Genomic DNA, 12,519 nt, shown 5'->3' on the forward strand with positions numbered 1-12,519 from the left:
TCTTGACATATGTAATACCATTAAGAACTACCTTAGAATCAAATTGATTTTTATTTTGTAATGTGCAAGTTTTTTTATGTAGCAGCAACACAAAACTGAAAAACCTTCCTAAAGAACAGCAATTATGAATAGAATTGTTGTTGTTGAATTTCTGTCATAAAGTTTAATAAGTTCATATTATTTATCTAAAATTATTGATTGAATTGAAACAAAAAATTTGTTTTAACTATCTGAAAAAATGACATCTGTTTGTCAAACAAAATTCAAAGAATGGTTATTTCACCAAGTAAAACAAAATTCAATTTTATCATGTCAGAACTTGTCTCCCTCTGTTTAAGCCTCATAACCTAGTTTTAATCCCCTAAGAAAGTATTGTAGTTTAGTAGGAGAGGGAGGTGGTATATGGAATAAGTAGTTATCATATATTAAAAGACATTTTAAAAGTTTTATGGATAGTAAATCTTGTTTAATTTTTTTCAAAATTATTTTACAATTTTGAGGTATACAACACTGTGTGTATTTTTTGAGGGAATAGTTATTTAGTTTCTGGTTGTTTGGAATAATCTATTCAAAATTTCCGTAATCATAATCGTAACAGAATTTTCTAAAACATTGTCATATGTATTTAACAGTTATGATCTGACAGCAATACCACTATCACAGTCATATTTAGCTTCTTATGATCGCTATGATGTGAAATCATATGGCAGCCAAAAATACCCATTTATATACTTATGATGTTTTTATTATGAAATATCACACAGGTTTGTGGACGTGACTGTGATATTTCTTGAGAGATTCAAAACAAATTTGGAAAAATATGTGCATATTTCTGGGAAATTTTAGTAAGTCAGCCCAATTCCATTATAAATCTCAAGCTGCAGCTGGTTAGAATTTTGTATATATTCTGTGAACAAGGACAGACCAAAAATATGAACTAGTAGGATCTTTTTAAATATAATTTATTATATATTTGTAATTTATGTTTTAAAGTTTCGAGATGGTGATTATGAAAATGATTTTTAATCACAATGTGCCCCAAACTGTTGGTGTTATTAATAAAAATGTATTACAAGTTTTAAATTATACTCAAAATCATGTTACATATTAGTACCAAATTTATATCTTGGTTGTTATTTAGTTGGAGAAAATATACTGCTTTGAAACCAATTTCAGAGAACAATGAGAAAATTATTTAAACCGTAAAGAATTTAAAACTAGAGTAGGAAACCCATGTTTCCAAGTTCTACCATCTCGCATCAATTACTCTTTTGATTTTACCAAATAGATAATTATTCTACTAAATTTAGTACATTTTGTTCCAGTTATTTTTGGTACTGAATCTTCTCAATTGCTGTACAATGTAAACTGTGCCAATAAGACAACGTCACATTATTTGCCAGTATCCATCAGGTGACCAGTTTTATAGGAATAGCTGATTCAATAATTGCAACATATAACTGATTGATTACAGATATAATTTTCCCCATAGAGAAATAACTTAGTTAACACTGCTATTAATAAAATTTAAACTTTAGTTATAGAAGTCAAAAGAAAATAGTCATACATTTTGCTTCCCTATTTCTTTTGGAAATCTTTCACATTGGGATTTTATAAATAGTCCATATATCAAACATTTTTTATTTTGAAATGTAAAGCTTTATTAATTTTACAACATTTGAATCACTATTACTAATTTTCACACAACTAAACAATTAATTAATTAATCCAATTTATATTTTCATTCAATGTTTTCAAAATGGAAGATTTATTTTTTTAAATAAATGTTCCTCTTTTGCCGTCAAATTACTAAAAAAATGTACATTATTTGAAGATTAAAAAATTTTTAGATTTAGATTAGAAAAACATCCCAAATTCATAAAGATAACTTTCTGTAAGAGACTAAGTATTGTAATATTGTATTAAATAACGTGAGTAGGCTACTTTGCAAATTCTAAGTAGATATCTCTGCAATTTCATCATCCTCCGAATTTTCTGTCCTTGTAGCTTCGGCAGCATTAAGACTGGTTTCCTCAATAATCAGCATCTGATTTCTTAAATCTCTAATTACTTCCTCTTCTACTTCTGATGGAGTTGGTAGGGGGACTGCTAATTCAGAATCCGTAGATGAAGTAGAATGTTTAGCCTTCACTTTTTTTAAACTGGGGATGAACCGTGATGAGGGATTCCGGTGGGAAGTACAAAACTCATTATTTTATTTATTAATTTAACTAAAACATTTTAAAATTTTGGATGGATACAAACATAATAAATTTTATAAAGATCCAAAAGAGTACATACCTTATTCTAAATTTAATGACTCGTAAGTTTTAGAGATATTTTGAGTTTTGACAAAGATCAACTTTGACCATAATTATTAGCGTTATTGCAGCTGATTGCCATAGTCAACATATCTATGTATAAAGTGTTATGATATATTTTTATTTGAATTAAACTCTGGTTCCAAAGCAGTTTATTACAATTATATTATTAAGTTATAAATCAATTTATCATTATTCTAAGAGTGGAACAATTGAAAGGTTAAAAAACATGATAGAATAATTCACGAAAAGTGAGTTTTGAATTTTTTTAATGGTGGAGTAAAAATTCTACTGTTTTTATTAATGTAGTTGTAAATAACTGAACTTTTTATGATAGCAGGTGGTAGTGCTTTTTATCATTTAAATACCATTAAAAAAATAAACCATCGTCCACAGTAGTAGTTTATAACTTAAAGGATATATATTTTAGTACCAAACAGCTGATTAAACCAACAAACCCATTCAAACAATAAAATACTCAAAACTGAAAAAGTACATTATTTGTTACGCCAGTTTGATTTTCAAGAAATCCTAATGTGATAAATTCTAGATCTGGTATCATGATAAAAGTTTCGGACCTTTCAGTTATTATGTTTTCACTATTCAACAAGTTTCCTTCCCAAATTACCTTTTAAAATTCTGAATATATATTGTTAAACATAGATTATTTTCTCAATAAATGTAAGTTAGTTAAGCAAAATAAAAAAACACATTCACTACTTCTAGACAGTTGCCTCACATGTGCAGCAACTGAATTCTAGCAACAGGACTACCGCTGCACATTTACCGTGTGGTCCATAAAAGTAGACTGCATGCCCACGGGTGGTATTGTCCTCATGATTTTTACAATACTATTTATTTTGAACACCAGAACTATACACTATTTCATAACAATGTGAATCGCTTGGCCTCAGAATCTGACGATTAGTAACGTCACACCACAGTAGATTTTAATCTCCGAATCATAGTTTTAAACATTTTGTAACATATAACGATGGCAGATGTCCGAAATCCTATTATCATTTCAAACTATCTATAGTCAACAACAAACTTAAATAGTCACACACTGCTGGGATTCACTTACTTTCAGTTTTTTGTTAGTTTGGTATAAAACATAAAGGGTAATCAAATTGTAAAATTATAGAATAAAATAAATTAAAATACCATGCTATTCTCAGTTACGATTAGTAACGCAAGAAAATTAGCAGGCGGGGATTCCCTTACATCTTTTATATTCCTCATCGTCAAAATTCTCTCATGAACTGTCTAATTCTGCCTACTTTAGTTTTTCAAAGTGTTTTAAATGGGTGTTGACACAAAATCTTTCTTGAATACTGAACTTTGGAGTCTTCTCTTTCCATAGGTGCCAAAAATATTTCATTATCCATTCATAAAAGTGTTTTATTTGTTAACGTACGTAGACCACATGTGAGGTTACACCAGAGTTCGGTTTAACATGGTCTTATGGAGGATGTCACTCATCTTTTCAGACAAAAACTGCTAATTGAACTAATCTTGCAATGAATGTCCAAAAAAGAATAGTTGTTAAAGATGAGGCTGCTTAAAACAAGCATTGTTTCTGCATCAGATGATGTAAATAAATAAATAAATATATATATATATATATATATATATATATATATATACACTTTAATTATTCCATTTGTATGCTATACATTAAGGAAATCTTTTAAGTAAAGCTAATAACATAGACCTGATTAATCAATATAAACTTATAAATGGATGAAAGGATGTGGCAGGTTAATACTGACTGATTGGGCTGCAAAAATGGAACACCAGTGCCGGAAGAGGCTGAGGATGTTACTTGGCACTCAGTGCCAGAACAGGCTGAGGATGCCACTTGGCACCAGTGCCGGAAAAGCCTGAGGATACCACTTGGCACCCAGTGTCGGGACAGGCCGAGGATGTCACTTGGCACCAGTAGTGGAACATGCCGAGGGTGTCACTTGGCACCCAGTGCCGGAGCAGGCTGAGGATGTCACTTGGCATCATCCACTTGCAGTATGGGTTAAATGTGATGCCAGCTGGTGTTGTCAGCTAGCGAACTCGTTATGGGGTGCTCTTCATCACTTACAGGCAGAGGGAGACTGGTGATTTTGGCTCAGCGGATTTAGCTTGACTTGTTTCGTAAATATTCCATACGTTTCCCAGTAGGATTCTTAGTAGTTTTTAACAGTGCAGGGAATAAAAGACGGAACATATAGTGTTTTTTAACCTTCTTGCTAGCCATCCAGTGTTTAATTGTCATGATACGTTTTTTAATTGAAGTCGTATTTGCTGTTACTGTGCTCTCAAGGGAGTGCCGATAGCCGTGCAGTCTAAGACGTTGGACTTTGAGTCTGAGATAGCGCAGGTTCGAATCCTGTCTGTAACCCTTGCACAGTAACATCGCACAGGCCAGTGGTCCATGAGGATGGCAGAATAAAGCATAAAGGAGGATCGGCTTCTCCTTTAAAACAAAAATTATGTTGCAGTTTGCAACAAAGATTTAAAGCAATACTTATTCATTTCAATCTTGTATGAGGAAATTTTGTTAACACGTCTACCGGAGGTGACAGTAATATAATTGGTGGGACTCCCAGCATATGCTTTTGTGCCATTTGGTAACCAAATTAAATTCATAATTTCATGAAGGAAACCCCATTTATGTGTATAATTTTGAGTAAAACGGTTCCAAAGCAGTTTGAAGAACCATAAAAATCAGTCAATATAGGTTTGCCAGCATATGAAAGTGGGTGGCCAGTTCTAGGGTTAAACATTTGTAAAATAACAGATTGTATTTTGTTACGTACATACATAAAAACATTGAATATAACCTTATGTATGACCATTATCACTATTCTCCCTCAAGTCTGCAAGTGCACTTTTTAGCACCCTTAAGGGATTTGTGTCCCAGAAGGGTTTATCCCCTTTACATCTGGTACCAATAGTACCATCCTCCTCTTATACCATTGTTTACTGTTCATTTATATTTTACTAAAGAAGTTTGATAATTTGTTATAACAATACAAATAGTCAAACTGAGACTATTTAACCAGCCTTTTATATAATCTGCCTTTAGTAAACTGCAGATTGTTCTTGATTACCTTTAATTTAAATAATTATCTGTTTATTTACTCTATTATATTACCTATAAAAATAGTAATGTTATTGTTAAACAGTAGTGTAGCTAAGTATGGACAACAAACAGCATGTAACTGGTACCAAAGTGGCTGTTGCTCTGCCGTCATAAAATGTTGTTTGTGTTGTTCTATTGTTAGTGTATTTGTTCTTTCAATTACCTACAGTAATGAGAACGGTTTTCCAACGGTAACTAACAGAAGTTTGTCAATAACACTGTCAGTTTAAGACCATAAAAACGTTGTGTAATGTAATCACCTTTTTTGTGGAAAAAAGTAATGAGTTTTTTAAAGTGAACAATTTTAAAACGACAATTGAACAACAAAATACAGCAGAGCGTTAAAAACAATTTTAAGTGGTGGGAGAGTTCGTTTTAACTTTTCGTACAAAATTATGGCAATACTGGTGTTATTAGATTACTTGTTTCCCTATGAATTTCTATGTCGTCCAATTGTTATCTAGGTAATATAAATTCTATTTTTTTAACTACCTAGTTACGGAAATCAAATTTACAAAAAAAGCTTAGACTTACAAATGTAAAATAAATTGTGAGAATTGATCTGAACACACTGTACAATTATTGATGTTGCAATTTTTTAGTAAAGTGTTTTAGTTTACTCTGTGTTTTACTAGTTTGTTGAGATCTCCCCTGGCTTGAGCTGATTTCAGTATACACTGTTGTTGTGTGTACATACAAATCTGTTTGTAAAATTGCGTGTACAATATATACAAAATATAGGTTTAGTTTTGTATCTGTTCCAGTCTCGTATTCTATACCCAACCAATAATCACCTTTTTTATATCAAGTTTGGTGTCTTGATTAGCTTGTCTGTGATGGCAGGGAAAGTTTGCCATTGTAAAGTCTAATTTAGTATTTTTAACATAATACAATATAAAGGCTAGTAGTTAGACTGTACATTTCATTCTCTAAGATATTTTTATGTAACAGTTTAACTTATATCGTTTTTGTCATCAGCTGTAAATATTTTCTATTTGTACATTTTGTGATTGTATATAAACCTGTAGCACAGGTCATAACAGAAGAGTTCTTCATTCAAGTATGTATATATAGATCCACTGTAAACTATGTTTTGAGTTAGTTCTCTGCAACTAGGACACATGCTATTTGTAAAGATATTAAACATACATAAACCTATGTTCACCTTCTCAGTTATTTACCCCATTCACTTCTCTAGTTTAGACTGTGCCGCAACGATTTGCTTATAGTAGCTTTCCTCTACATCTCCTGTTGGATTAGATAGATACCTTTGAGGAAGACGACTTTCTTTGCGGCAATGATACTGTCGGAAAAAAGAGACCAGCCACCGCAAATCTCTATGTTGTCAATGAATTAATGTTTTGTTACTGTCTTTTATGAGTTGCGGTCATAATAATAGTGAATGAATGTGAGTGAGTAAATAATTATTATACATTTGTCTATGAATATAATAGTTGATATTATATTTTTATGTAAACAATTTAATTACTACAGTGATTTTTCCATCATGAGGTTATTTAGATTATTCTTTCTATGGTCGGTTGCGAGGGTGGCTGCTGCATTTTGATTTCATTATCAATGTGTTAGGCTCTAGATCACTACCACCATTAGATACCATTGTTTCTAGGAAGATCTAGGCTTATCTGCGCCTGTTATCTCATCTTAGCCTGTTATGCATCCAGTTAGTATTAATCCGACATTTTAAATTTTCACCACTTAACAAAAAGTCATAAATGGTCTTATCTTGATTTCAATCCTTCGATTTGAACTTGAAATTTGTTTATCAACATTGAGAATACCAATATTCAGCTTTGAATTCAGCATCACCATGAAGCAGATATTGGTATAGTCACTGTTTGTATCAGTCTTGTTTGATCAATGCTGAATTTATTCCAAAATGAACAAGACAACAGTCTCTGCTTTTAAAATTAAAAGAAAAATGCGTGTATTCTCAAAGCATATTCAACATGTGATGTCAGCCTTTTCACACCTATAGTCTGATATATGACACACATTTTTATGAATATTCAATTTGAATATTCAATATGAATTTTCATTTGATTCACAGATGCATTGAATCAAATGAAGCAACCAATATTAACTATGTTACACAAGAACAATATTTTTTGTGCTTTTACCATTCTGTATGTTACATTGGTAGCATATAAATGTGTATAGTAAGTCCAGTATCTTTTTCATAACAGGATAAGCCATTTCAATTTAAAATAGCTTTATTCAGACAAAACGTACATCAGTGTACAATAAATAGTGTCGTCTGTAATTTCTAATTACAATGTGTTCCTAAAACTAGGTCATATGTACTACACAATCATTTTACAGAATGTATCTACATTTAAAAGTCATCAATTGAATATAATACTCCGATAATTAAATAATCCACAACTAAACTTTTGTAAGTATTTTGGAAAACAACCTAATAAAATACATTTTTTGTAAAGCTTTTACACACATTGTAATTAAATATAAACAGTTTAAAGTTTCAATCTATAAATATGTGATTAAATTTAAGTTTTTTATATATTGTTATTGCTGGAAAGCCTATTTAACTGTCTATAATGCTTAAATAGTTAAGATTTTCATAAAAAATTACATGATTTTTGTGAAAATTTACAATTTAGAAAAAATATGCCCAGATGGTTTTAACTGAAAAACATTGGTGTCATTGGAAGGGTTAAACTTCACATTGTTATGGTCTGTAAATAAACAAGTGGAGATTGATCTAGACAAGTCATATTTCAAAATGCTAGAGATTGATGCTGTGTGAAGAAACATCATAGTCTTAACCTGTTCTTCAATCTGTCATTCATCAAATTACACATTAACGTCAGTATTTTGATAGAATGACAGTAAATGCCCAGTCTGCAACATCACTATCATTGACTTCAGTACTGAAATTGACCTAATGCTAGTCAGCAGTGATGATATAAAGAAAACTACAGATTTCATACTCTCATGCTGGATGTTATTGTAACTGAACATGAGATAAAAGAGCATACCCTATGTAGTGTTTTACAACCCAAGGTTTATTTAGACTAAAATGTAGAGAAAACAATAATGCTCTCCTTGTTAAATACAGAGTATCTGAACCCAAGACAAATTCATAGGGCTTCTGGAAGTTACAAGAAGAGTCAATTTTATGCAACATTTCCAAAATCCTTCCGGAGCTAGCACCCTACGAAAACTGAGTGAATAATGGAAGCTTTTACTGACAAATGGTTGAAAATGTATAGTATTTTATTAGTGAAGAATTCATTTTGGCCATAAAAACATTTAAGAAGTCTTCAAAGGGTTTTTGAGGAAAATGTTGTATAATAGCTCATTGTGATATGCCAACCAAATTGTAAATTTGGCAACACCATTAATTATGTATTAGGTTAGTTCTTTACCTGAAGAAGAGATCAGATTGCAGATCTCGAAACGTAGTGTTACTGATTTCTTGTTTCACTGAACGATGGCAAATGTCCGGAAAAATCCTGTTTCCTTCACAATCCTTCCATCGTCAAAAATAACCTTCAAACAAAGAACACCATTAAATTGTACATAAATAATGTTTGAAGGTGGGAGCTTCTGTGTGTAACTCTCCTGGGCAATAATTTTCAGTGTAACTCTAATACTAAATACAGCGTGACAATTTAACAATCTTGTGTTTACTGTCAAAAATATATACCTCAAGATTCAGTGAAAGTGAATTTTTCCTGATTTTTGAATGATTCTCAATCCTATCCTCCCATTTAGACATATTAACAATTTGACCATGTATTTAATTTGTGGTTAACTTATCTGTCACAAGAATAACAATATCATCTGTATATCTCTATACATACTTTTGAGTGCAGTACAGTGAATGTAGGATTTGCACAACCAGATTTACCAGAAGAGGAGAAAGACACATCTGTGGACAACTGCTGAGAGCCCTTGCACTAACCTTAGCCCCAAGACAATCGCTATCCTATCCTGTCCGTGAGCAAAGTCTTAAGTCGAGTATCAACTCTTACTCCTAGAACTATATCACAAATCATATGAGGACCAGTGTTGTCAAAAGGCCCTTCAATCTTTAATAAAACATCCAGAGACACTCCTTTTACCACCAATGCTTTTTCTATTATACACACTGAGTATGTAGGACTGAGTCATATGATTTCCATGGCATATATACATGCTGGTTTACATAAGGGCGCTGCAGAAGATCTTCCTCCCAAACAAACTTCATAGCCAGTTTTCAGATTCTTTATACAGAAGGACAGATAGCCCTGAAGGGTTTTTAATGATTCTATATCAATTGTTATAAATACACTGTACCCTAGATAATCACCATGTTAGAGGGCATTCCTGAGGAAGCTCATTCTTGCTCAAAGATTGCAAAATAACTCCTAAAGTAGGAGAGTCAAATAGCAGGCTTCTCTTGCCCATACACATAACTTAAATTGCCAATCCAGAACATTTGTGTATCTTTTTGTAGTTTTTATTTTTGTGTTAGAACAAACATAACAATGCCCTTGGATTTTTCGGTTTTGTCCTTTACAATTTGGCAGTGGATATGTAAAGTAGAGTTCTGCCAGGGACAAAGGATGCTTGTTGTCATTTGATGCAGTTCTCTTGATATTGGGATTTTTTTTCTTTTGGAGTGTGATGGGTATCAAAAATCCGTATAGTGAGATGTATACTGGAACTTGAAAAATGAACTTTCTTAGTTGATCCACCTATACTGACGTAAAATTTTAAAAAAAGCTTTTCAATATTGTGATTTCTAATAAATGAAAGAATACTTTCTGTGAACCACTTGGTTGTTTTTCAGTTGGACTCCATTGCATTATATCACTACATCTGTGTGATCCTACTACACCTATGTCCTTGCAGTAATCAATCACCACATTTGGCTTTAATTTTGTTATTTTCTTTTTTACAGAATTCATAACGTTCTCCAGTTACTTCAAACACGGTAATCTGTTACAGATTTTACAGTTACACGGAGACTGAGGCATAGTCATGTAACAACACGCATATGTTATTTTGAAGGAGAACATGCCAATTTTATTTTGATCATTAATTTGATCAAGGTAATGAACCTTTACTTATTTTGTACTCTTGTTCCATTTTATATAAAAAAAAGTCTGTAAAAATCAGCATAAAGTAAAATAGCCCTATACTGATACCATCTCTGAGGTTTCTGGTCAATTAGAGAAATCGCAATCTCTACATTCCATCCTGTCCCGTTGTTCTAGTAATATATTCCACATGTACATCCAACATCAAGGTGCCATCCAAAATAATTAAGAAATCAATTTCACTTAGTATTTAGCTGTAGTCCATAAGATAAAACTTCTTATCAGTAAGGGTGCTTCCCAACTGAGTATAAGGCCCTTCTTAAGGGAGGCAAGAGATGAAGAGAAACATCCCCTAGCAATGCTGAAAGCTGCAATTTTAACTTTATATACCACAATCTATGTACTTTTTCATTACTCTAGCTAAAGTAAGAACACCTCGCACTGAGACATCACTAGGAGTGCTTGGATAAAAAGCTGAATGTTTCTAAGCACCATTGAGGTAAGTAATGGTCATTGGAAGAAAAATACATCTCTGCAAGGTATTCCATATATTTTCTTTTTGTCATGTTTTTAAGGACTCCAATAGGGATGTCATCTGGAACCCTGGCATAAAGGGGTAAATTTTACATAATATCTCTGCAAAAAGCTATTGTTATTTAGAATATTCTAATCTTTGTAAATATATTCTGTCCCATTACTCCAGGACAGATTCCACAGTGCTTCAAAATGGACATTAAAACCATTACTATACATAATGATAAGTTTCCTAGTATCTGTGATTTAGTCATGGTCACAATGGAAGAAAACTGCTGCGGATGGAAGCTTGTTCTGCGATGTGTCATCTTTCAATGACTGTTATTATTTATTCTACTTCTGTTGTTAGCTTGACTATTTATTTTGTTGATTTGTTTACGTTGTCATTATTCATACATATTTATTCTTTGTTATATTTGTTTAGTTGTTTATATCGTTAATGGTTTATATTGTTAATTTTTTATAAATATTTATTTTATTTGTTAATACTTACACATTTTACTTTTTTTAATTGCTTGTTGTCTGCTTGATTTATATTTTTAATTGTTACTGTGTCATATTTGTGTATTTAGTTTATTGTTATTTGCTCGCATATCAAGTATTGTAGTTATTGCTTGCTTTCTTTCCATGGACTTTATTATATGATTGTTAGCCACTCATTAATGTATTAAGTATATATTAATTAACAATATTTATAATTCTTGATACACTCTGTTGGCAATCTTTGTTTGTTTTTTGTAATAATGTAAAATGTTGAATAAATAAATAAATAAAACTACATGTTACCAATGTATTCCATCATTTCGCCCCATGTTATGTTTCGAAGGATTCATTGTGGAGCGTAATATGAAATCCTGATGTGAACTAGGAAGTTTCCCACAGCAACTCTGGTGTAACATATAACTTATGACGATTTGAAATATTTCAGTCTCCGCATTCAATCCTGTTTCATGGCTCCAGATCAGATTCCGCATTGTCTCCAATAGGGACGTTACTCATTCCAATACTGTGAACAAACGATATAATCTCTAGTATCTGTGCAAGGTAAGTTACAGTAATTGGAAAATTAAACTTCGGCGACTTATTTCCATCTCATTGCTCATGTCATGCTTCAAAGGATTCCTAGAGAAGCGTTATTTGGAACTCTGATGTAGGCTAAGAAGCTTTCCACAGCAACTCTGAGATAACTTATAGTGGTTTGAAAAATCCCAGTCTCAGCACTTAATCCCCTGTTCTACTGCTCAAAGATGAATTTTTTATATTGCCTCGAATAGGAACAACACTATCTCAAAGCCAAACACAAAAAGCGACGTTTCCTATTTATGACGTAGCCTTAGTTGTAGTAATTTTAAGGAAAGGACATACCCTCCATTTATTTTGTAGTCTAGCTTTACTATATGGTTTTATAAATGTGACATTTCGTAAATGATATTTGGATTATATTATAGTGGTCTAATTC

This window comes from Homalodisca vitripennis, chromosome 8, assembly GCF_021130785.1.
Source record: "Homalodisca vitripennis isolate AUS2020 chromosome 8, UT_GWSS_2.1, whole genome shotgun sequence".
Classification (NCBI taxonomy): domain Eukaryota; kingdom Metazoa; phylum Arthropoda; class Insecta; order Hemiptera; family Cicadellidae; genus Homalodisca; species Homalodisca vitripennis.